This window comes from Narcine bancroftii, chromosome 6 (genome assembly GCF_036971445.1).
Source record: "Narcine bancroftii isolate sNarBan1 chromosome 6, sNarBan1.hap1, whole genome shotgun sequence".
Classification (NCBI taxonomy): Eukaryota; Metazoa; Chordata; class Chondrichthyes; order Torpediniformes; family Narcinidae; genus Narcine; species Narcine bancroftii.
The window spans coordinates 211285465-211308420 of NC_091474.1; positions in this window are offsets into that span (position 1 = coordinate 211285465).

Below are 22956 nucleotides of genomic sequence, written 5' to 3' on the forward strand. Positions count from 1 at the left end.
TGTGCAGAAGTAAGAAGCTATGAGAATGGTGAAAATGGCATTGGAAACCATGTGTAAGCAACTTAAATTTCTTACCACTATGGTCACTTCAGTAATTTTGCAAATTTAACCTAATGTGTCAGTCACTTTCCTACTGATTTTCCTTACCAGCCCAGCCCCACGCTGGCTTATTTTCACCTAAGAGTGCGGCAGTGATGGGGGAAGAGGCTGGAGTGGAGAATAAATGGTCACATTGTAAAGATCGAGAGAGGAAAACTTTATTAGCAAATCAGCTTAAAGTTGAATAGGGTGTTTTCATTGCAGAGAGAAATAGGTTTTTGGAAATCTATGAGCTTTTGTCATGGCCTACAATTTGCTGAGCATTCTTCATAGCATTGAATGGTTGGTGAAATGATTCATCTTTAAGAGATTTTGCAGGTAACTGCAAGGAGAAGCAAATGTTTCTGCTGCTGTAAATGTACAAGGAAGAGAAAGATAGAAGCCATGAGTGTAATGAGGCTAGGGATCAGTCTGGAGGTGCCCATAATCCATGACACCCCAGGGAGATGTAGGTCAAGGAAAATGTTATAAATAGCATAGGGTTTTACGAGAGAAGTAGAGAATCATAAAAATGGAGTGAAATCACCAAATGATGATGGAGTTTCAAATCACTGAGGACAGGAGTCATGCATCTCAAAGGCTGATCAGGAAAGGGGTGAGGATTCTTGTTAATAACTCAGGAGGCAGAGGCAAGGAAATTGGCATTTGAACTGCTTAAGAAGATGAGAGCCCACGGAGCTGCAGGAAGGATATTGGCATGGGTAGAACATTGGCTGATCAGCAGGAAAAAAAGAGAGGGAATAAAGGATCTATTCTGGTTGGCTCCGATGACCAATGATGTTCCACAGGGGACGGTGTTGCAGCCATTTCTTTTTACGTTATATGTTAATGATTTGGATTGCGGAATAAATGGCTTTGTGGCTAAGTTTGCAGATGGTACAAAGATAGGTAGAGGGGACAGACAGTGAGGAGAAAATTGGATAGACTAGAAGAATGATCAAAGAAGTAGCAAATAAACTACAATGTTGGAAGGTCACACAGTCATGCACTTTGGTTGAAGAATTAAAGGGCAGACTACTATTTAGATGGAGAATAAATTCAAAGGTGCAAAGGAACTTGGGAGTCCTCGTGCAGGATACCCTGAAGGTAATCCTTCAGGTTGAGTCAATGATGAAGGCAAATGCAATGTTGGCATTCATATCTAGAGGAATAGGACACAAGAGCAGGGATGTGTTGTTGAAATTTATAAGTGAGGTCTCATTTGGGAGTATGGGGTACAGTTTTGGGCTCCTTACTTATGAAAGGCTGTGCTGTGCTGGAGAGGGTTCAGAGAATGAAGGAAGCAGCAGATGAATAATCTTTGCTGGCTCTTGGACTGTACTTTTTGGAGTTCAGAAGAATGAGGGGGACCTTATAGAAGCATTTTGAATGTTGAAAGGCCTGGACGGAGTCGATGTGACAAAGTTTTTTTTTCCCATAGTAGGGGAGTCTAGGACAAGAGGGAACAACTTCAGGATTGATTTGTATCTGAATAATCAGGGCATCAAAGGTTATGGGAAGAAGGCAGGGAAGTGGTGCTGAGTGGGAAAATGAATAAACTCATGATGGAATGATGGAGATGGATTGAACAAGGTTAGGAACAGAAAGAAGAGATACCAGAGGAATAGAGCAAGAGACCAAGGTGTCATAAAAGAGATTTTACGATTTGGGCAGGGGGCAGCCTGGTGGAAACCAAGGTTTAAATCCATCACAAGGAGTCACGGACTTGGCAGGAACAAAATAATTCCGAGTCTGAGAAGAAAAGTAACACTGCAGATGCAGGGATATATCGTGTTAAATAAAAACTCAGTTGCTGCAAAGCATCTGATAATAGGAGAGGGAGAATTGAAGAAAGCCAAACTAAATATTTTTAATCTTGCAGGTTCCCACAGAAAGCACCAAAAAGTACTGCCAAACAAGTCATGGAGGCAGGCATCCTGAAAGCTGTTATTGATCAGAAATATAGCACCATCGCCAGACACACACGCACACACACACACACACACACGCACACTCACACATGCACACTCACACATGCACACTCACATGCACATTCACCCACACACAGATGCACACGCACATACACACACAGATGCACACGCACACACACACACACACACACACGCACAACCATGGGATTTCAAGTCACTGCCTAACTTGACTGGGGAAAGCAAACCAAACTTGTATTATTCCTTCAGAGGGTATCACTTACTACACTGTAAGGAACAATGCAAAATATCACTCCAGTGGCAAGAGTTAGGTCAAGTTGAGACCAACAGATATGAACTACTGCACATTGAAAACATCCTTGCAATAAATGGTCTTCTTAGATCACTGCACTCGGTAGCGCCAATCTAAATCCACAAGTCCAATACAGTCATGGAAGTTTTTGCTGCGTTTCCCAGCCAATAGCCAGTCAATTTTACCCAAACTAAAGCAAAGTTGCTGCGGGGTGAGCAGGGGGATGGAGGGGAGAGAGAGAGAGTGAAAGAGAGAGAGAGAGAGAGAGAGAGAGAGAGAGTGAGAGAGAGAGAGAGAGAGAGAAGCAGAGAGAATGAAAGGGGAAGGCTTTTCATTTGGAGTGAGAGGTTATTGTTGTCAGCAGAAGGGGAAAAGTGGGGCAATGGAGGGAGAAACCTGTGCTGGAGGAGGGTTGTATTGGAGATCTGACTATCATGGTAGTGAACACTAGACAACAGAAAGGAGGTAAATTATAAATAATCATGCATAATCAGGAGGGAATAACAGGATAGCTCTGGACCAGTTGTCCAGAGATTTCAGTTATATGTGATGTCATGTATGTACTCTGACAATAACTTTGAATTTTGGATAAAGATTATCCTTATTAGAATAGAAAAAAATTTATCAATAGCAATCAAATCATCTGTGGTGATACGCCAGCCTACTGCAGGGAGTGAATCGCTGTACCTGGAGGAAGACCACCTAAGGGGCTGACTCCACCTGGCCGGCTGTCAATCAGCCGACCTGAATATAAACCTGAGCTGGCCACTCCTGAGCCAGTCACATGGGGAACCACCAAGGCTTGAACTAGTGTTCAAACATTTACTGGAATAGCCTGTTGTACAGTCTTTTGAGTTATGTGCTTGCTCGCTGCTATCTCAGAGCACCACATAATCAAAACTGGAACAACGGCATTAAAAAGACTGGGTAATACAATTGATATAAGACATTAGTTAATTTCACATTCAATTTTTTTTTTGCAAAGCAGTCTTTCTCTGACATGTTTCTACTTAAACGAGTTTTCTGTTCACTGGGAAATGGTTTCATTAAGACATTGTTGTGCTCTGAAACTGTTTACAACTCATCCTGACTGGTATGGGAGTCAGACCACAGGATAAAATCAAGTTATTTAACTGTAGTCTGAATTACACAAATGTTCATAATCCACTGTGCATTGAAGAGGAGGTGATTGGAGAATGGTTCTGCTAACCATACTTGCTGATTACATGAGTGGAAATCATTTTGCATGAACAATCAGAAAGAACAATCAATTTGCATCAGGTAGTTTTCTTTCACATGTTCTATTTTTCTGCCAAAATAATCCTGCCTTTATCAGGAGATTTAGCTGTTACTTTGATCACAAGTTCTGTTTACTGTGGAGCATTATAGCTTGGTTTAAAATACTTTTTTTAGGATTAAAAAAAACCAGGAGACCAACTCTGCAAGCACTCTTCACTACAACGGACTGTTTCTATAAAAACTATTTGTAATTTGATAGCAAGTCCACTATTTCTTTTTCCAAATTATTAGATCCCACGGTCCTCACTTTAAATATTGATGCTATTTCAGTTTTCTTACAAATGTGCAATTTAAAGTTAATCAAACTATCAAAAAAAGCAAAAATATTGATATCATTAAAATATAGATTATCCCCATTATAAAAACATTAATCATGTAAAACATTTTTTAAAAATTCAAATACATTTAAAAATCCTCAAAATATTAAAACTTAATCCACTTCCTCATAATTATTCTTGTCCACTGAAGAAAAATACTGCAGCAGGTTTTGTGAGTCGATTTCCCATTACATGTAGCATGGAATTGTCCTACATTGCAGCTGCCCCAAACACCACCCCCCCCCCCCACCCTACACTGACAATGTAGTCTTGGAAACACTTACAAGACAACCCACAGCAAGGATGGACCTCTTATCTTTTGCAAACAGGCAGGACAATCCTGAAATGGCTGAACTAAAAGCAGGAAATGCCAGAGGCTGCACATAGAATTGTTTGCATTATCACAGATGAAGTTTCATATTATTTAACTTAAGTATTGAAACCTCTAATTTCCTTTGATAAAAATAAAAGAAATAGCAAAGTTTCTTATGATGATTCAGATGCTTAGGAAATTTCAGGAAGGTACATTCTAGATGATTGCAGATCCTGAGGAAGCAGATTTATCAATTGTAATGGGAAAATGCCAGTCTATCATAACATATTAGTAATAAGGAACTTTCAATGTCTCACTGGAGGGTAATGAGCCGTTTAACTGATATAAATCCAGACAAGCTTATTTGTCCAGCTGCACATAGAGAATGGATGAATGACAGAATAGGTCATTAACCCACAAATCGTTCATGCCCTTAACCTTAAGACAGGCAAGAGCTGTCTTTCCCACTCAACAATAGTTTGAAAAGCAGCACCAAATTAGGTACGGATCATAAAATTTTGACGGCACTATTTCATGTTTGGATTGACAGTAAACAAGCTCAATTTTAGGCCCTGACATATTCACATTGGGGCATTAAATATCCTAAGGAGACTATACAAACACATCTTCCAAAGGCAACAACATCATAGAGTTCTGCACCATGGAAACAAGGTCCTTGCCCATGCTGAACTATCTAGTCCCACTAGTTCAACTCATATCCCTTTAGAATATTCCTATCCATGTACCTGTCTAAGTGTCTTTTGAAGACAATTGAAATGAGGTAGTACAGTTAGATAGCAAGTTGGAATCTGGCACTGTCTGTAACGTGTTTATACGTTCTCGCCGGGTGCTCTGGTTTCCTCCTGCCCTCCAAAATGTATGGGGTTGTAGGTTAATTTATAAGTTAATTTGGGTGTAATTGGGTGGCCAGAATCGGCTTCTACCATGTTGGAAATAAAATTTTAAAACATCAATTTAAATTTAAAATTTAAATGTATCTCACAGTTGTACTTCTTCTACCGCTTACCCTGACAGCACGTTCCGTATACCCACCACTCTCTGTGTGAACAAAGTGCTCCTCGCATCCCTTTCAAATATTTTTCCTCTCACTCTAAATCTGTGCACTCTAGCTTTAGATTCTCCTACACTGAGATTTTATCTTATATATGTCCCTCATGTTTTTAAGTTCTCCCGGTAACATCCAATATGCCAGTGAAGAAAGTGGCAGGCTATCCAGCTTTCCTTCTAATTCAAGCCTATGTAAGCAAGTTAATGTTTTCATGAATCATTTTTGTACCGCCTCCATTTCAATTGTATCTTTCCTATAGCTGGGTGAAAAAAACTGCACACAATATTTTAAGGACAGTTTCACCAACGTCTTGTGCTTTTGTAACATTATGCCCCTGCTCCTGTACTCATTCCCCAATCCAATGAAGGCAAGTTTACCAAATGGCTTCGCTATCCTGCCTGTGTCGTCATTGTTGTAGAACTATGCACCTGAGCACTGTGGTAGAACGCGGTACTATGGGCATTACCTCGCTGGACTAGGCAGACTGGCCCACTGTCTGTACCTGTAGCTCCTCCCCGTAAGACCCCTAGCAAAGGCTGCAAGCCCAAGTCTCCTCCTTCATACCTGCCTTGGATATAAGGCAGCAGCATGTAGAAGGCATGCCAAGGTTTTCTGATTAATAGATCCTTTGACTTCTTGCTTCATGTCTGAGGGTGGTCATTGATTGAGCCATAATTTATTAATAAGAATTTTTAACTGCCATGGACAAGGTGATTAGATTGGAGAAGATGGAAACCAATCCAAAGGAACCAGAGGCCTCTGACTGGTTCGACATGTGTCTACATTGCTTGAAGGCCTACATGGGGCGCCATGAGATCACAGCCAACACGGATCGATATGACCTGCTCTTCACGGCGGTGGGCCACCGAGTGTACCAAATAATCTGTGACTGTAATGAGTACGATGAAGCAATGGTCCTACTGTGACAGCAACATAAAGCCCCAATGAATGCTATGTATGCTTGCTACCAACTGGTAAGTCAGTCGATGATTTCATGAGGGCCATGCGGGAGCTGGGGTGAGCCTGTGGGTGCCAAGATGTGACTGCAGCAACCTACCAGGAGGACCTCATTTGTAACGGGCTAGTCATGGGCTTCTACTCCCATCACATAAGGGAGTGACCCCTGGAGAAAGGTGACCAGGACCAGTCCCTTCAGGAAGTCATGCAGATGGCCCTATCTCTGGAGATTGCCCATAAGAACATGGAGGCCTATTCAGCAGGCCACACAGCCACGAGGTGGGGAGAGCAAGTGATTTCAACTTGGAATGATTGCCACTGTCAGCGCCGAGCACACGAGATGCAACTACTGTGGCCAAAGCAAACTCCCGTGGAAGAACTGTCTAGCCCGTTGTGCAACCTGCTCAAGCTGCCAGAGAAAAGGACACTACATCAGGGTATGCCTCTCTAAACCCCACTTGATCAGTGCCACATGCGGGCTGTGACCCGCATAGTCATCTTGGCCTACCCACTTCTAGCATCATTTCCAGTGTCCGAGAATAGAACATCCAGAACAGGGTCTTCTCCACCATAGACCTCAAATTGGTGTATCACCAAATTCCAATTCACCCAGGAGACTGCCATACATGGCATTTGAAGCAAATGGCCGATTCTATCACTTCCTGCAGGTCCCATTTGGCCTCATGAATGGAGTGCCAGTATTCCAGAGGGAGATGGATTGGATGGTGGATGACAATAAACTAAAAGCTACTTATCCCTATCTGGATAATGTCAACAGCTGCAAACATAACCAGGAGGAACACAAGAACCTGCAGAGGTTCCTGGCCACCATCAAATCCCTCAAACTCAATACAATAAGAAAAGGTGCATGTTTAGCACCAAGCGGCGGGCAATCCTGCAGTACATGGTGGAGCATGGCGTCATCGCCCCTTCTGGAATTACCTCTGTCTCAGAACCCCAAGGCTTTAAAAAGGTGCCTGGGGTTCTTCTCATATTATGCCCAATGGATCCCCAACTATGCAACAAGGCCCAACCCCTGGTGCAAACCACCACCTTTTCCCCCATTGGCAGAGGCCCATAAGGCTTTTGAGTGCATCAGGGATGAGATTGCCACAATGGTGCAAAGAATCTTGGAGATCCATGTACAATGGCTCGCCATTGATGAATCTGTCCCATTCCAAGTGAAGAGTGATGCCTCTGACTTTGTGCTGGCCACTCCAATGAACCAAGCAGGCAGGCCAGTGGCATTTTTTTCCCAAACCCTCCAAGGACCCGAAACCAGTCACTCCGCCATCGAGAAGGAGGCACAGGCTATTGTGGAGGATGTGGATAACTGGGGGCACTATTTGGCCAGAAGACCATTCACCCTGCTGACGGACCAGAGAGCCATTTTATGTTCCCTTTTATGTTCAATGACAAATGGTGGGGGGAAATTAAAAATGACAAGATCATGAGGTGGAGAATTGAGCTGTCCACCTAAAATTATGAGATCTTGTACTGGCTGGGCAAGCTCAATGCCCTGTCCAGGGGAACCTGCACCGGGGTGCAAGTAGATCATCTCCAGACCCTTTATGATAGCCTCTGCTACCCCAGGGTCACAAGGCCCTACCATTTTGTGAGAGCCCATAACCTCCCATATTGAGTAGAAGAGGTCAGGGAGCTGACTCGCAATGTTTTGGTCTGCACAGAATGCAAGCCGCATTTTTACCGTCCAGAGGAAGCCCAGCTTACCAAGGCCACCCATCCCTTCGAACATATTAGTATGGACTTCAAGGGGCCCCTCCCATCCATGAATCAGAACGTTTATTTCCTGAATATCACGTTTCCCATTCGCCATCCCCTGCCCCGACCACATCCACTCCGCACTATCTTTATCCTGTTCGGATACCCCAGTTATATTAAAGTAATCAGGGATCCACCATCATGAGTGAGGAGTTATGGCAATACTTCCTTTCTAGGAGCATAGCTATGAACAGAACCACCAGCTACAACCTCTGTGGGAATGGGCAAATGGAAAGGGATAATGATACGATCTGGAAGGCAGTCCTTTTGGCCCTCAAGTTGAAAGGGATGCCCATCTCCCAGTGGCAAGAGGTTCTTCCAGATGCATTGAATGATACAAGGTCCCTACTTCGCACTGCAACTAATGCAGCGCCACATGAAAAATTGTTCTTCTCTCGGAGGTCGGCGTCAGGAACCATGCTGCTGGTGTGGCTGATGAGTCCAGGCCCGGTGCTTCTCCGGAAGCATGTTATGACCCACAAGGCAGACCCACTGGTCGAGGAAGTGCACCTCCTGAATGTGAACCCACAGTATGCTCTGGTAAGGTACCTGGATGGACAGGACAAAATAGTGTCCATCTGGAACCTGGCTCGAGCAGGGGCTCCGGCAAGGGAGGTGCACCCAGTAGCCCCGTCAGTGACCAGTTGGCACCAGGGATCACCCTGACAAGGACGAAGTGATTCCACTTCCATCATGGCCCCCTGAGTTTTACACCCTACTTCTACAAACAAACTCCCCACTCCCCATGGAACCAGTACACACAGACATAGTTCAGCCCTCCAACACTCAGCCTGCCAAACAAACCACCATTCTGCAGGAACCGATGACACAACCCGTACTGCAGCGAATGCAGCGCTGGATAAAACCATCAGAGCGGCTGAACCTATGAACTGTTATTGGCTGTACGACCGGTGCCAAGACCGGTGTCTGCATAACCCTGCAGACTTCATTCAAAAAAGGAGGGGTGAATGTGGTGGAACGCAGTACTGCGGGCATGACCTTGCTGGACTGGGCAGACTGGCCCACCAACTGTCCCTGTAGCTCCTCCCCGTAAGATCTCTAACAAAGGCTGCAAGCCCTAGTCTCCTCCCTCATACCTGCCTTGGACATGAGCCAGCAGCATTTAGAGGCATGCCAAGGTTTTCTGGTTAATAAAGCCTTTGACTGTTTGCTTCATGTCTGCGAGTGGTCATTGATCGCACTACAAAACACCAAGTTTCTTTGAACTATGAGACTCCTCTTGGCCCATACAAGTCCTGCTCTGGTTTAACCTCACACTTGTCTGAGTTAAATTCCAAAATGTAGAAAGGTGCAAGTGTGAATGCTTCAATAGTTGTGGAAGAGACAAAGGCTAAAAATATACCTGGAAGATGGTCTAAAGCAGTGGTTTTCAACCTTTTTCTTCCCACTCACAAACCACTTTAAGTAATTCCTATGCCATACATACTCTGTGATTAGTAAGGGATTGCTTAAGGTGGTATGCCAATTTTCAGTGGTAATTAGCATACCAATCTTCACATCTTTACACACAGAATTAAGCCAGATGACCTGAAGGAAACCCACATTGTCAAAGGAAGAATGCGCAGACCATACAGCTGCCAGAAGCAATAACTGCAAAATAGGAAGGAGATCATTTGGACAGCAAAGGTGTTTGTTGAGCAGGCTTGAGGGCTTAGCTTTGGTAGCAGCCTATGTGTGGTCCAATAACCATCTTCTAAAGCATCCCAGCCCAGGTGGGATGGGGTGGGGTAAGAGGATGAGTTGGGTATTGTGTGCAAGTTTGTTGTAGTAAAGTGGTTATCTGATTGTCATTTCTATTCATTTTCCACTGACAGTCTCACATCATTGTTAATATTAACATGTACAAATTCAACCCTTTAGAATCACATTCCTTTCAATTCAAGCTGTTTACTCTTAAGTTATCCCATCAAGAATTTAAATTTATTTAATTTAGACATCTAGCACAGTAACAGGCCCTTCCGGCCCACAAGCCCATACTGCCCAAATACCCCAATTAACCTACGACCCCAGTATGTTTTGAATGGTCAGAGGAAACTAGAATGCTCAGAGGAAATCCACACAGACACGGGGAGAACACACAAATTCCTTACAGACAGCGCCAGGTTTGAAACAGGGTTTGCTGCCACTGAGTTGCTCTAACTATGCCGCCAAGAATTCTGAATTAAATTCTTGCCACTGTTAGTGAAAAGAACTCTTCACCTTAATGCAAGGAATATTCCCCCGACTATGATCCTCACATATAGCTATTGAACTTTTATTTGTCTGGAGCAATAAGTCACTCTGAAATCAGACCCCACAGTCAATGACTTTACCTTTATCCATCAACTATTTGGTCAGATACATTTTGACAGGAAGGGTTTAGAAGAATTATGGACCAAATACAGGCAATAAGACTCACCCAGAATGCCAACTTTGTCAGATGGGAAAGTTGGGACATTGGGCTGACCCCTACTGTATGATTCCTTGACTCTATGACTAAAACAGATAAGTGGGGAAATCTATCACTCATCATCGAGTTAGATTAAATTTCAGGAAACACAACACTAGCTGACTAAGCCTCCTTGTGCCTTAATCATCGGAATTTGGGTATAATACTAGTAAATCAATGTGGTACTCCCTCCAAAACCACATATGATGATGATGCCCAGAACTGAACACAATACTCCATGTGTGGTCCACCCAAGGCTTTGCATAACCGAAGCATGAAATCCAACCCTTTGTAGTCTAGAGCTCTAGACATAAAGGCCAGCTTTCTGTGAGTCTCTTGATTATTTTCTTGTACCTCTCAGTGACATTTTAATTATCTATGTACATGGATCTCCAAGATTCTTTGCACCATTGGGCTTCTAGTATTTCAAAATTTAGAAAGTTTGTTACTCTATGAAAATGATCTCACACTTGTCTATATTAAAATTTCTTTACCACATTATTTTGGCATTCATTTCCTTTGCTAATCCTGCCTTGTAACTTCATGCTTCAATGTCCATTGTTTACAACATCATCTTCTTTTTGCATCATGGGTACACTTGGATATCCAAACAACCAAAATCATTGTGGAATAATGGGGCCCAGCTAGGATGCCAGTAATCCCATCCTGGCAATATGAGTACTGCCTACTATCTGGGTTCTTTCTCCCATTGCTTCAGCAATATCATAACCTAGTTAATCCATGAGCTAACAATCTTAAGAGGAATATTATTTTGGAACAATATAAAATCTGGAACATTGGTCAAAACTTCAAAATATGAGAAGCTGAAAGGGCTCAGTGGGTCCGGTAGCATCCTAGGAGAGAAACAGACAGTCCACGGTGTGGGTCAGGACCTCTTTTTGAAATTAAAATGGGAATGGAGATATCAAGCTTTGAAAGGGAGAGAGAGAAGAGCCAGGGAGGGGCCGAGCAAAGGTGGGAAAGGTGGAGAGTTGGGGAAAGAGTTTTCTGGGTAGGGAAGATGTGAGAGAAAAGTGAGTGATGCACCATCAATGACTCAAAGATTGAGGTTGAAAAACCAATAGACTTTTATTCACTAAAGAACAAAGGCACATCCATATGGCTCGACTATCCCACACTGAGGAGGGGGCTGTGGAACAGTCACCTTTATACAGGAGCCTGTGGGAGGGGCCACAGGTACAGCAGCCAATGGGTGTGTGCCTAACCAGACAAATACATGCAACAGTGGTTTACCACAGTGAGAACAAAAGAAGAAAAAGGACAGATGTCAACAATGGAATGGATCAGAGTGGGTGTTTAACCAAATTTGTAAAATTCACTGTTCAACAAGATTTTAACAAAAAAACAAGTTGAGAGGAAAGAAATGTGGCAAATTTATTTCCCACCCTCCAAAAAAAAATCTGGTTTCACTCTTTCCATCTACTCTCTACCTACTTCTGCTCTCAACTTTCTCTCAACCCTCCCCCACCCCACCCCTAGTGGTCTCTTCCATCTCCTTTAGTCCTATCACCTCTTGGCCCCATTCTTGCCCTCCTCTATGTTTTTTCAGACATGGTAACAGGCCCTTTCAGCCCATCACCCAAATGACCTACAACCCCAGTATATTTTGAACGGTTGGAGGAAACTGAAGGGCCTGGATGATACCCACACAAACATGGGGAGAACATACAAACTCCTTACAAACAGCGTGGGATTCGAACCCCAGTCACTGGCGCTGTAACAGTGTTGCACTAACCGCTATGCTAACCATGCTGACCCCTTGCTTGCTAGTTCTGTTTCCCATTTTAATCTTGAAAAGGATCCCCACCTGAAATGTGAGTCCATTTCTCTCCATGGTCGCTGCCTGGCTCTCTTATTCCCTCCAGCTTCTCATTGTTTGCTCAAAATTCTAGCACCTGCAGTTCTAATGTTTCTCTAATCTTTCAAAATAACCAAGTCTATGATGGACAAAGAGGTAATTTCAATAAGAGTTATATCAGACAGGAGGACATTCAAGTAGAACATAAACTAGTTAAGAAGAATAACTGGTTGGTAGGATGGCCTGCTTTGGTGCTGCACATTTCTTCTCGTTCTCTCCAATTGTGTGAAGTTACAGTGCACATCTTCGCTGCCTCATTTCTTCATTGACCTCACTTCTAAACTTCTTCACTGGAAGTGAAAGGAACTCTACAAATGCAAGGGGTAAACACAAAATCTTCAGATGCCTGGAAACCAGAACAATACACAAGGTGCTGGAGGAAACCAGAGCAATACACAAGGTGCTGGAGGAACTCAGCAGGTCAGATATGCATGATCCCCAATGAAGAGTTCCGACTGTTGACTGCTTCTTTCTATGGATTATGCCTGACTTGCTGAGTTCCTCCAGCAGTTGATGCATTGTTCTACCAATACAAGCCTTTCTTTTAAAAGGGGAGAGACAAAGGGAATGTTTAGGTTATTTTGGATATGTTCGATGGAGACACCATTGCCACATTTACAGTTTTGTCATTTACTTTAGCATTTTCAGTAAAAGGAATAGAATGAGCTTTGGCAGACTGAAGGTTAACCTGCAGCAGATTTCGCTCACTCGTGATTACTGGGAGGAATGCGTCTGTCAGCAATGCTTTTGTAGAAATAACTGCTCAGGCTCTAGATATGAAAATTGACAGGAGCAGGACTGGGTCATCTGCTGCAAGTATATGAGCCATCAAGTCTTTTTTCCTTTACCTATGCAAAAAAAATCTGTGGCAGAAACATGGAGGCCTTCCTCCTCACTAACCATCATTCTGCAGAGCTTCAACTCATCAAGTATCAAACATCACTCTATCACTGCCCAGCTTCCTGGCTTTACATTGACTGTGTCTGGCATTTTAAACAACCCTCCACACAAAAGTTGGTGTTTCAGATGAATGAAGACTATATGCCATCTATTGATTATATTTGCTTAAATAGGGCTCAAAGAATTATCGAGAACTCTTTCCATCCTGCACACAGAATCTATGACCTATTACTATCAAGAAGAAGGAGCATCAAAATTAGGACTGCCAGGCTGGGAAATAGCTTCTTCCTGCAGACTGTGAGATTAATGAACAGTGTCCTGTAAGTGAATACATTATCCCCAAATATTTAGATATATTTATTTTAACATATCTTTATGTATATATGTGATTTTTATGGTGTGTGTGTGTGTTTGTGTGTGTGTGTGTGTGTGTGTGTGTGTGTGTGTGTGTGTGTGTGTGTGTGTGTGTGTGTGTGTGTGTGTGTGTGTGTGTGTGTGTGTGTGTGTGTGTGTGTGTGTGTGTGTGTGTGTGTGTGTTCCAGGAAAACACTGTTTCTTATATATTAACTGCATAAACTTGAAAAATGGAAGTGTTTTAAATTGTAGAGCAATAAGAAAATAAAGTTAATTTGTGAGGGAGGGAGGAGACCAAGAAAATGTAATCAACGAACTGGGAGAAGGTATTGGGAGCTGTTAAACTTGTCCGCCTAGATAAATAAGCGAAGGGTGAGATGGAAGACTGGAGTGTGGTAGGTATAATAGAAAGAATGTTAAGAGGAAAGAGGAGAGGAAGAGGCTTCTGGCATCGTCATCACATTGAAGCTGGTGAAAATAACAAAGTTGATCAATTGAACATGGTGGATGGCAGAGCAAATGGAGAGGATAAGAAGAATCCTAACTTCATGAGGGGGTATGTACAAAACAGGGATTGTAAGACTTAGGTTTTTCCACACAGAGAGTGGTGGGTGCATGGAATAGATTGTTGGCAATGGTGGTAGAGTAGGGTTCAATAGAACCTTTTGAGAATATTAGATAGGTACAGGGAACTGTGAAAAATAGAGCATTATGCAGTAGAATAAGTTATTAGATCAGAACAACATCGTGGGCTGAAGGGCCTGTACTGTTTCGTAGAGTTCTATGTTTCATGTTCTAAAACAAAATCTGATCACGTAACTGTTAGTAAAACTCTGCATGCAAAATACTCAATCAGAGGGCAGATCAAATATAAGTTATTTGTGATGTCCGAAAACTGGTCACAATGACTTATACCCAGAATAGCTATCAAATAGAGAATACCTGAACATGGTATGGGTGGGAGTGACAGGGTTAAATGTCTCATTTTTTTATGTAAGTTATTGAGACATTGAATATCTGATATTCTGGCATGAGAATGAAAATTAGATCTCCCAATGGCACTAATCTGAACAAATCTACATGTTTAAGAAAAAATTGGACAGGTACATGGATAAGAAAGGCTTAGAAGGATATGGGCTGAATACAGGCTGGTGGAACTAGTGTGGATGAGACCATTTGGGAAAATTGATCATTGATCTGAAGGGCCTATTTCCATGCTGAATGACTCTGACACTATTTACCCTGTCAAGCCCCCCACCCCCCCATTTGCGTCATTCCTTTCTGTCTCCGCAGATATTGGTTGGACCACTGAATTCTTCCAGCAGTTTATCTTAAGCCACTTAAGAATCTCACTTCATTCAATAAAGTACTGTAGTTTGAATTTTTCTAAACTCAGAGAAGCACGGACTGTTTACAGAGGGAGGCCATTTGGCTCAAGATGTCCATTGCAGTTCTCGACTAAAGCAACTCTGTTTTATCCTGGCTCATTCTCTAGCCTTGTAAGTTTTCCCTGCAATATATTTATCCAATTCTCTCAAAGGATAATAATGGAACCTGCATCCCAAACATCTGAAGGCAGTACATTCAAGATTCTAATCACAGGATGGGAAGAAAGTATTTTCTCATGTCAATTTTAATAAATTTCCCCTTTAATTTTAAGGCTATGACTTGTAAGCCTTGACCCCCTCCACTAAAGGGAACAGCCTTCCACGATTCACTCTTCCCAGATCATATACTATCAAATCTCTGCTCAGCCACCTCTTTCGTTGATAATTAATCTTTTGTGTAAAATCCAAACATATTTTAACTCCTTTTTCCCTTTTATTCACCTATCTGATACTTCCTCAAAGAATTGGGCAGCATGGTTGGCGTAGCAGTTAGCGTAATACCTTTACAGCAATCAGGATCAAGGTTCAAATCCCACACTGTCTGTAAGGAGTTTGTACGATCTCCTCATGTCTGCGTAGGTTTTACCCGGGGCTTCAGTTTCCTCCCACCATTCGAAACGTTCCGGGGTGTAGGTTAATTGGGTGTAAATTGGACAGCACTGACCAAAATGGTGTTTGTCTAAAAAAAAATTTAATTTTTAAAAATTGTAATCAGCTTATCAGACTTGGTTTCCTCTTTATGAAGCCTTGTTGACTTAATTTGATTATATGATAACTTCTTAAGTGACTACATCCCGAATCATTACAATCACAGAGTGATGGAGCTAAACAGCATGAAAACTTGATCAGGATCAAGGTTCAAATCCCACACTGTCTGTAAGGAGTTTGTATGATCTCCTCATGTCTGCTTGGATTTTCCCTGGGGCTCCAGTTTCCTCCCACCATTCGAAAAGTTCCAGGGGTGTAGGTTAATTGGGTGTAACTTGGAGAGCACGGACCAAAATGGTGTTTGCCTAAAAAAAAATTTAATTTTAAAAAATTTTAATCAACTTATCAGACTTGGTTTCCTCTTTATAAAGCCTCGCTGTCTTAATTTGATTATATGATAACTTCTTAAGTGACTACATCCCGAATCATTACAATCACAGAGTGATGGAGCTAAACAGCATGAAAACTTGATTCTAACACTTTTCTAATGTTAAATTGCCAAATGTCATATCACCCTCCTTTTTTGTATTGGAGTATCACATGGGCAGGTTTTCCAATCCCTCAGTATCTCCCCACAGTTTAGAGAATTTGTGGACGATTTCTGTAACTACTTCTTTTAGGATCCTAGAATGCAAATCATCAGGTCTGGGAATTTATCAGCCTTGAACCCTATTAGTTTACTGAATAATTCTCTAACGATGGCAATGGTATTTAATTCTAACCTGATAAATTTTAAGAATCATGTTCATGGTACCTTCTGCTGTAAAGACTGATTCAAATTATCTGTTTATATCTTCTATCATTTCCTTGTTCTTCATAACTATTTCTTAGCCTTGTTCTCTCTCTTATAAAGCTCTCGTCCTAACTGCCAACATTTCGAAAGATGACAATATCCCCCAACAATATCCAAATAAATGTCAACTATTTCTTCAGGAAGCCTTAACTTTCTGAGATGTCTCACATTAACTCTTATAAATCCAATTAAAGATAGAGGATAGTGTCATTTCAAGTAATGTCAGTGATTTAAAGACACTGTCAACCACTTAGTTCATAGAGATAATCCTTCCAAATGTTTACCCTCTGGTGAGAATCTCACTGTTCAATATAAACGAATCCACAAGAATTAATGTTTTTAAGGGATGATTGCCCCATCGAAACTGGTTATCAGGAAATAGCATGGGCAATTTTAAATTAAACCCTTGTCTCTTCTACATAAAAAAAAGTTGGGTTTGAGAAAAGAATAGCATAGATGTCAGAGGCATTAAAATAATAACTTCTAGTGTTTCCTTTGAAAAGCAAAAGAAATGGCTAATTAAATTAATTGGAAATATTTTAACTTTTTTGATTTGGCCAAGTTCACACATTTAGTAAATTGCTGAGAGAGAAAAAAATGCTTTGCTTAAATTGAATAATTTATTGAATGCGTTTGATTTTTAAAATGGTGCCTACTCATTTGGTGAAAGGGAAAAAAGATAAACATTTAAAATTTATAACATTTGTGCAAGATTACTTTTGAAAGGCAATGACAATAAAGGCTTACCTCAATATGGACCACTGTCCCCCACAAGTCCAAAAGTTTTTGGTTCAAGTTCCACTCCAGCTGAACAAACAACCTAGACCTACATACCAGTGCATTAATGAGGAAATAATATATTGTCAGAGGCTGAAATATTAAACTGATTTGACAGATTAGATGCTGATACTTCATGCCAAATTATTTGTGAGAGAGCAAAGCATTCAACTCGTATTTCAGGCAATTCTCCTTCCTTAACACCTTTATGGGCTTTGCCATGACGATATTGAATGCTGTTGCGGTCTTTGCCCTACTTAACACAGTGCTTTGATAAATCCTTAAATAGTGCATTCCTAGGGGAGCTATTTGTTCTAATGAATTGAAATGATTCCAAAGGGTCATGTGAGATATCAATGCTGCAGGATATTCAACAATGTTGCACTCAAAAGACTAGAGTTACAGAGCTATAGGCTTTCATTTAAAATAAACTTGAAGGTCATTCTATGCTGTGGCCTGGGCTTTCTGGGGAGGGGTTATGGTGTTGGAGCCTTTATACAGGGTCAAGAGGGATGAGCCACAGGTACAGTCACAGAACAGGGCGGAGCCAGATTAGAGTGTACAGCAGTTCACCACATCACCCTGTAATGAAAGATTAAAATCGTGTTTTTTTACTTTTGCACCCTTTGCTTCTGCAAGGCTGAGAATGTGCTTGTGTTTTAGAATCAGCAGACATAAGCTAAATTCCACTCAGGGGCCGGAGATGCAGTTATCTGACAAAAGGACATCTGTGTACCAAGAACATTTAATCTTCCTGCTTGTTTTGGTCACAGACTGTCAGAGGCCTAGCCTTGATGCAAAATAAACCATTGTATAAACCAGTGATAAGCTGAAAATTATGTTATTCGATAGAAGCCTAGCATGCGAGCTTGCTCGCTTATCTTTCTTGCTGTGCTGGGAATAGGTGCTTGGGTAATCAGTTTTTGGGTAATATAAGGGCATGGTCCCGTTGCTAAAGTTTGAGACTCTCCGAGAGGTAGCAACATCTCTCAGCAAGAAGAAGAACTTCTAGAGTCCAGCCAACATCCCGATTGGGGGAGGTGGAGAAGCTGCTACCGGCACCCTGACAGCCTACTACAAGTGTGCAGTCGTTGCCTTGCTTCGGCAGTTGGGACCAGTCCAGCCGTTAATAAGTATAGTTGGGAAGGGTTTGCATATTGTAGTTTGAAATCAGCTTTTGAATTTGTAATAAACATTTGTATAAACTGAACTGCTCTCGGTGTGTGTGTCTATTTCTTTCGGTAGCTCAAACACTGTGACCAATCTAAAATGAACAAAATGAAAGGTATAAGTTTACCCAAGACACACCCCTTGATTTTTTTTAAATTTTGTCCAGCAGGGTGATGTGAAGCACAACATCTTACAAAAGTCTTTCAGGTTAACAGCCTGGTTTTCTGTTGTGACTGGCGAAGAATTGGTTGCTCTGCTGTAGCTGGGGCTGTTGTTTTGTCCTGGACCTCCAGCGCTGGTTCGACCTGCTGGGAGTGTGGTGGCTCGACTAGAGTGACTGGGGTGGGGACTGAGATAGGGTGCCATGGTATGTAGAGTGTGCCCATGGGAGGGGAGGGTGCTGTTTGGTGGGTATGCTCCTCAGGTGCCCCCATGTGCGTGAGGTTCTGGATGGAAAGTTACCTCACACCCATCTGGGTAGGCCAAGTATGCATATTGGGAGTTTGCATGGAGGAACTGGACCTTTTGACCAGTAGGTCTGTTTTGTGGCCTTTCATGTGTTTCCATAGCAGGACTGGCCCAGGGATGTCAACCAAGATGGCAGGGTGGTCCCTGATGCCGACTTCCAGGGGAAGGATAAAACTCGTTTATGAGGTATAGCATTGACAATCAGGTACAGCGACCTGATTGCGTGGAATGCCTCGGGAAGGACCTCGGGAAGTGAGAGTCTGGCAGCCCCCTGGACTTAAGGTCAAGGAGGCTGGCCTTCCATTCTGTGGCATTCTACCTCTCCACCTGGCCGTTACATCAGAGGATATAGCTAGTGGCAATACCTCTGGCCAGCAGGTATTGAGATAGCTCATCGATCATGAACGAGGACCCCTGGTCACTGTGGACAAATGACAGCTGCTCAAATAGGGTGAACAAGTTGCGCTGGGCCCTGATAACTGTGACGGTGGTCATGTCTGGGCAGGGGACGGCAAGGGGAAATGTAAATACTCATTGATGACCGTGAGGGAAGGGGACCCTTGAAATCCATACTCAGGTATTCCAAAGGTCATATGGCTTTCACCAGGTGCGCCCTATCCATTTGATAGAAGTGCAGTTTGCACTCTGTGTACACCCGGTAGTCCCTGGTCATGTCTCTGACATCCCCAATGGAATTCAGCAGGTTATGAGCTTTGACGAAGTGGAAAAAATCTCATGACACCAGGGTGGCAAAGATCATTGTGGAGGATTTTGAGGTGGTCTGTCTGGGCAGTAGTACATGTCCCTCGGGACAAGATATCTGAGGACTTGTTGAGCTTTCTTCGCCGATACAGGATTTCATAGTTAGAGGTGGACAGTTTGATCCTCCACCTCAAAATTTTATCATTCTTCATCTTACCTCACTGTTTGTTGTTAAACATGAATGGCACGCCTCTTTGGTCCATGAGAAGGGTAAAATGTCTGCTGGCCAGGTAATGCCTGCAGTGCCGCACCACCTCAACTATTCCCTGAGCTTCCTTCTCAATGGAGGAATGTCAGATTTCAAGGCCCTGTAGGGTATGGGAGAAAAAGGACTGGTTCAGGGTGGCGGCCAGGGCAAAATCGAACACATCTCTCTCAACCTGAAACGGGGCAGATTCATCCACTGCATACATTGCAGCTTTAGTGATGTCTTTTATGCAACAGAAGACTGCCTGGCCCTCTCTTGTCAGAGGAAAGGATGTGGGCTTGATAAAGGGATGGGCTTTGTCTACATAATTAGGGACCCACTGGGCATAGTAGGAAAAGAACCCCAGACAGCTGCAGATCTCGGCTGAATGGGACTTTATAGCTTACTGGCTTTGTTGTAAGGGAGTAATCCTGCACTGTATCGGGATGGATAAAACTCTCAGTGCTCCCACTATCGAAAAGGCAGCTTGTCACCTGATCGTTGATTGAGATGTCCATCATAGACTGGGAGAGTTGATGTGGACTGTTTTGGTACAGCACCACAGAGGCTAATGTCAATTCATGGTCTGGCTCATGTTTACTCAGTCTGGGAGCGCAGCACGGTGGTCCCCGGAAGCTGGTGGCATCCAATACGGTGGCATCCATACTGCACATGTGGTGACTCTGGGTCTGGAAGGTGGAGGTGATTAACTTACCTTCACGTAGTGTTCCTTCTTTCTGCACTTGGAGCACGTAGCATCTTTCATTGAGCAGCATTTTTGAAGATGCTTTCATTGGTTGCAAAAGTAGGACTTCAGGTGCTCCTGGGAGATCGCGGCTGTGGTGGGCATGTTCATGGAACGCAGTAGATGGCAGCCCCCATGTGGAACCCATGCCATTTGCCAAGAAAAATTCCATGTTACGGAGGGCGATCTTCAACGATTTCACGAGGTTAATCCCCCTTGTAAGTCCAACTTACTCTGCTTGAGTAGCCTCTGGTTCACCTAGTCCGACTTGATGCCTGTGACATAGGCATCCTGAATCATGTCCTCTGAGTTCTGGGCAGCCGACACTGACTGGAAGATGCACGCTCGTACGAGTCAACACAGGGCCCAAAGGATCATGGGAGTAGTGATGATAAGTTCTTGGAGAGTTCCAGTAAAGTCAGTTGGATGGATCGACTCACTCACAGCTTCTATGATTTTTTTTCTTTCATTCGCTGCACAGAACACTGAGTGCACGAAGAAGAAAAATGAAGGCAATTATATGACCTTATAGTTGTTTGTGAGTTGTACACACACTAAATTTTGTTTAAAATTCGGTTGTAATGCGCATTGAAAGAACCAAAGACTTGTTGATCTAAACTTATTAACTAAAGGACTGGAGCATATCACAAGTAGGTCAACCAGTCCAGAATGACCTGGTCTGGCTAGGAGCAATCCTTTAAGACCTGCCAGTAGGTGTGGCTACACTCTCAGCCAATCACAGTCATCCTACACTACCATCTGTACATATGTACATATACACATTGGTGATAGAATCTGTACTATCATATTCACCTCTTCTTTGAGAACCGACCCCAAGGTGAATGGAAGTTAGGGGCTGTAGCGGTCAGGGGGGTCTGACCATCCAGCGTGACCGCTGTAGTGCCGGGATTGGAGTCGCCAGAGCTATGTCGCCAGCAGGCCTGTAGGCCACTGCTTCACCCAACTCCCCAACGCTGTTGTCAACAGTCTGGCCTGAACTGGTGGGATTTTGCTGGTCCTTCTGTTCAAGCACATGACCTGGGGGAGAAGGAATAGGGGGAGGTCGGTTTAAAGGCACCGCTGCGTCTGATCTGGCTTGGGCTAGGTCCCTTACTGAGACTGTGTCCTCCCATTCATCTGGGTACTCAACATATGCATAATGTGGGTTCGCATGGAGCAGAGTCACTCAGTCAACCAAGGGGTCGTTCTTAGAGTACCGGACATGGTGTCGTTAAAGGACTGGACCGGGAACCGTGAGCCATGCTGGTATGGTCGTACCCAACTCAGATTTCCTCGGGAAAGAGAACATCCTTTCATGGGGGGTGGCATTGGTCATGGTGCATAGGAGGGAGTGGATGGAGTCTAGGGCAGTAGTGAGCACATCCTGCCAATGAGAGGTAGGGAGACCATGGACCGAGGCTTTCCAGATGGTGGCATTCTCTCTTTCAACTTGCCCATTACTGCGTGGGTTATAGCTGGTGGTTCTGCTTGAAGCAATACCAAGCAATAGAAGGTACTGCCGCAGCTCCGCGCTCAGAAACGAGGACACCCTGTCACTGTGGATGTAACTGGTGTACCCAAAGATGGTGAAGATGCTGTGCAGGGCCTCTATAACTGAGGAGGCAGTCATTCCGAGCAGGGCACAGCGAACAGGAAGAGCGGGAGTACTCGTCGATGGCCGTAAGGATGTAGGTGTTATGGTTGGTCGATGGTGGGGGCTCCTTGAGGTCTACGCTGAGACGCTCAAAGGGGCGGGTGGCTTTGATGATGTGGGTGTCCTCCAGACAGAAGAAGTAGGGCTTGCACTCAACGCACACTGGGCAGGCCTGGGTCATGGAGCGACTCCCCTTGACTGTGTAGGGCAGGTTGTGAGATTTGACAAAGTGCATGAACCTAGTGACCCCTGCTTGACAAAGCTCTTCGTGGAGTTTCTGTAACCTGTCCAGTTGGATGTTGGCACAAGTCCCCCTGGATACCACATCTGGCGAGTCATTGAGTTTACCTGGCTGATACAGTATGTCATAATTAAAGGTGGAGAGCTTGATTCTCCACCTGGCGATTTTATCATTCTTGATCTTACCTCGCTGGGTATTGCTAAACATGAAGGAGACCACACGTTGGTCGGTCAGCAGCACAAAGCGCCTGCCAGTGAGGTAGTGTCTCCAATGACGTACTGCCTTGACTATGGCCTTGGCCGCCTCCTTGACAGAGGAGTGTCGGCTCTCAGAACCCTTGAGGGTTCTGGAGAAGAAGGCTACCGGCCGGCCGGCCTGGTTCAAAGTGGCTGCCAATGCAAAATCAGACGCATCGCTTTCGACTT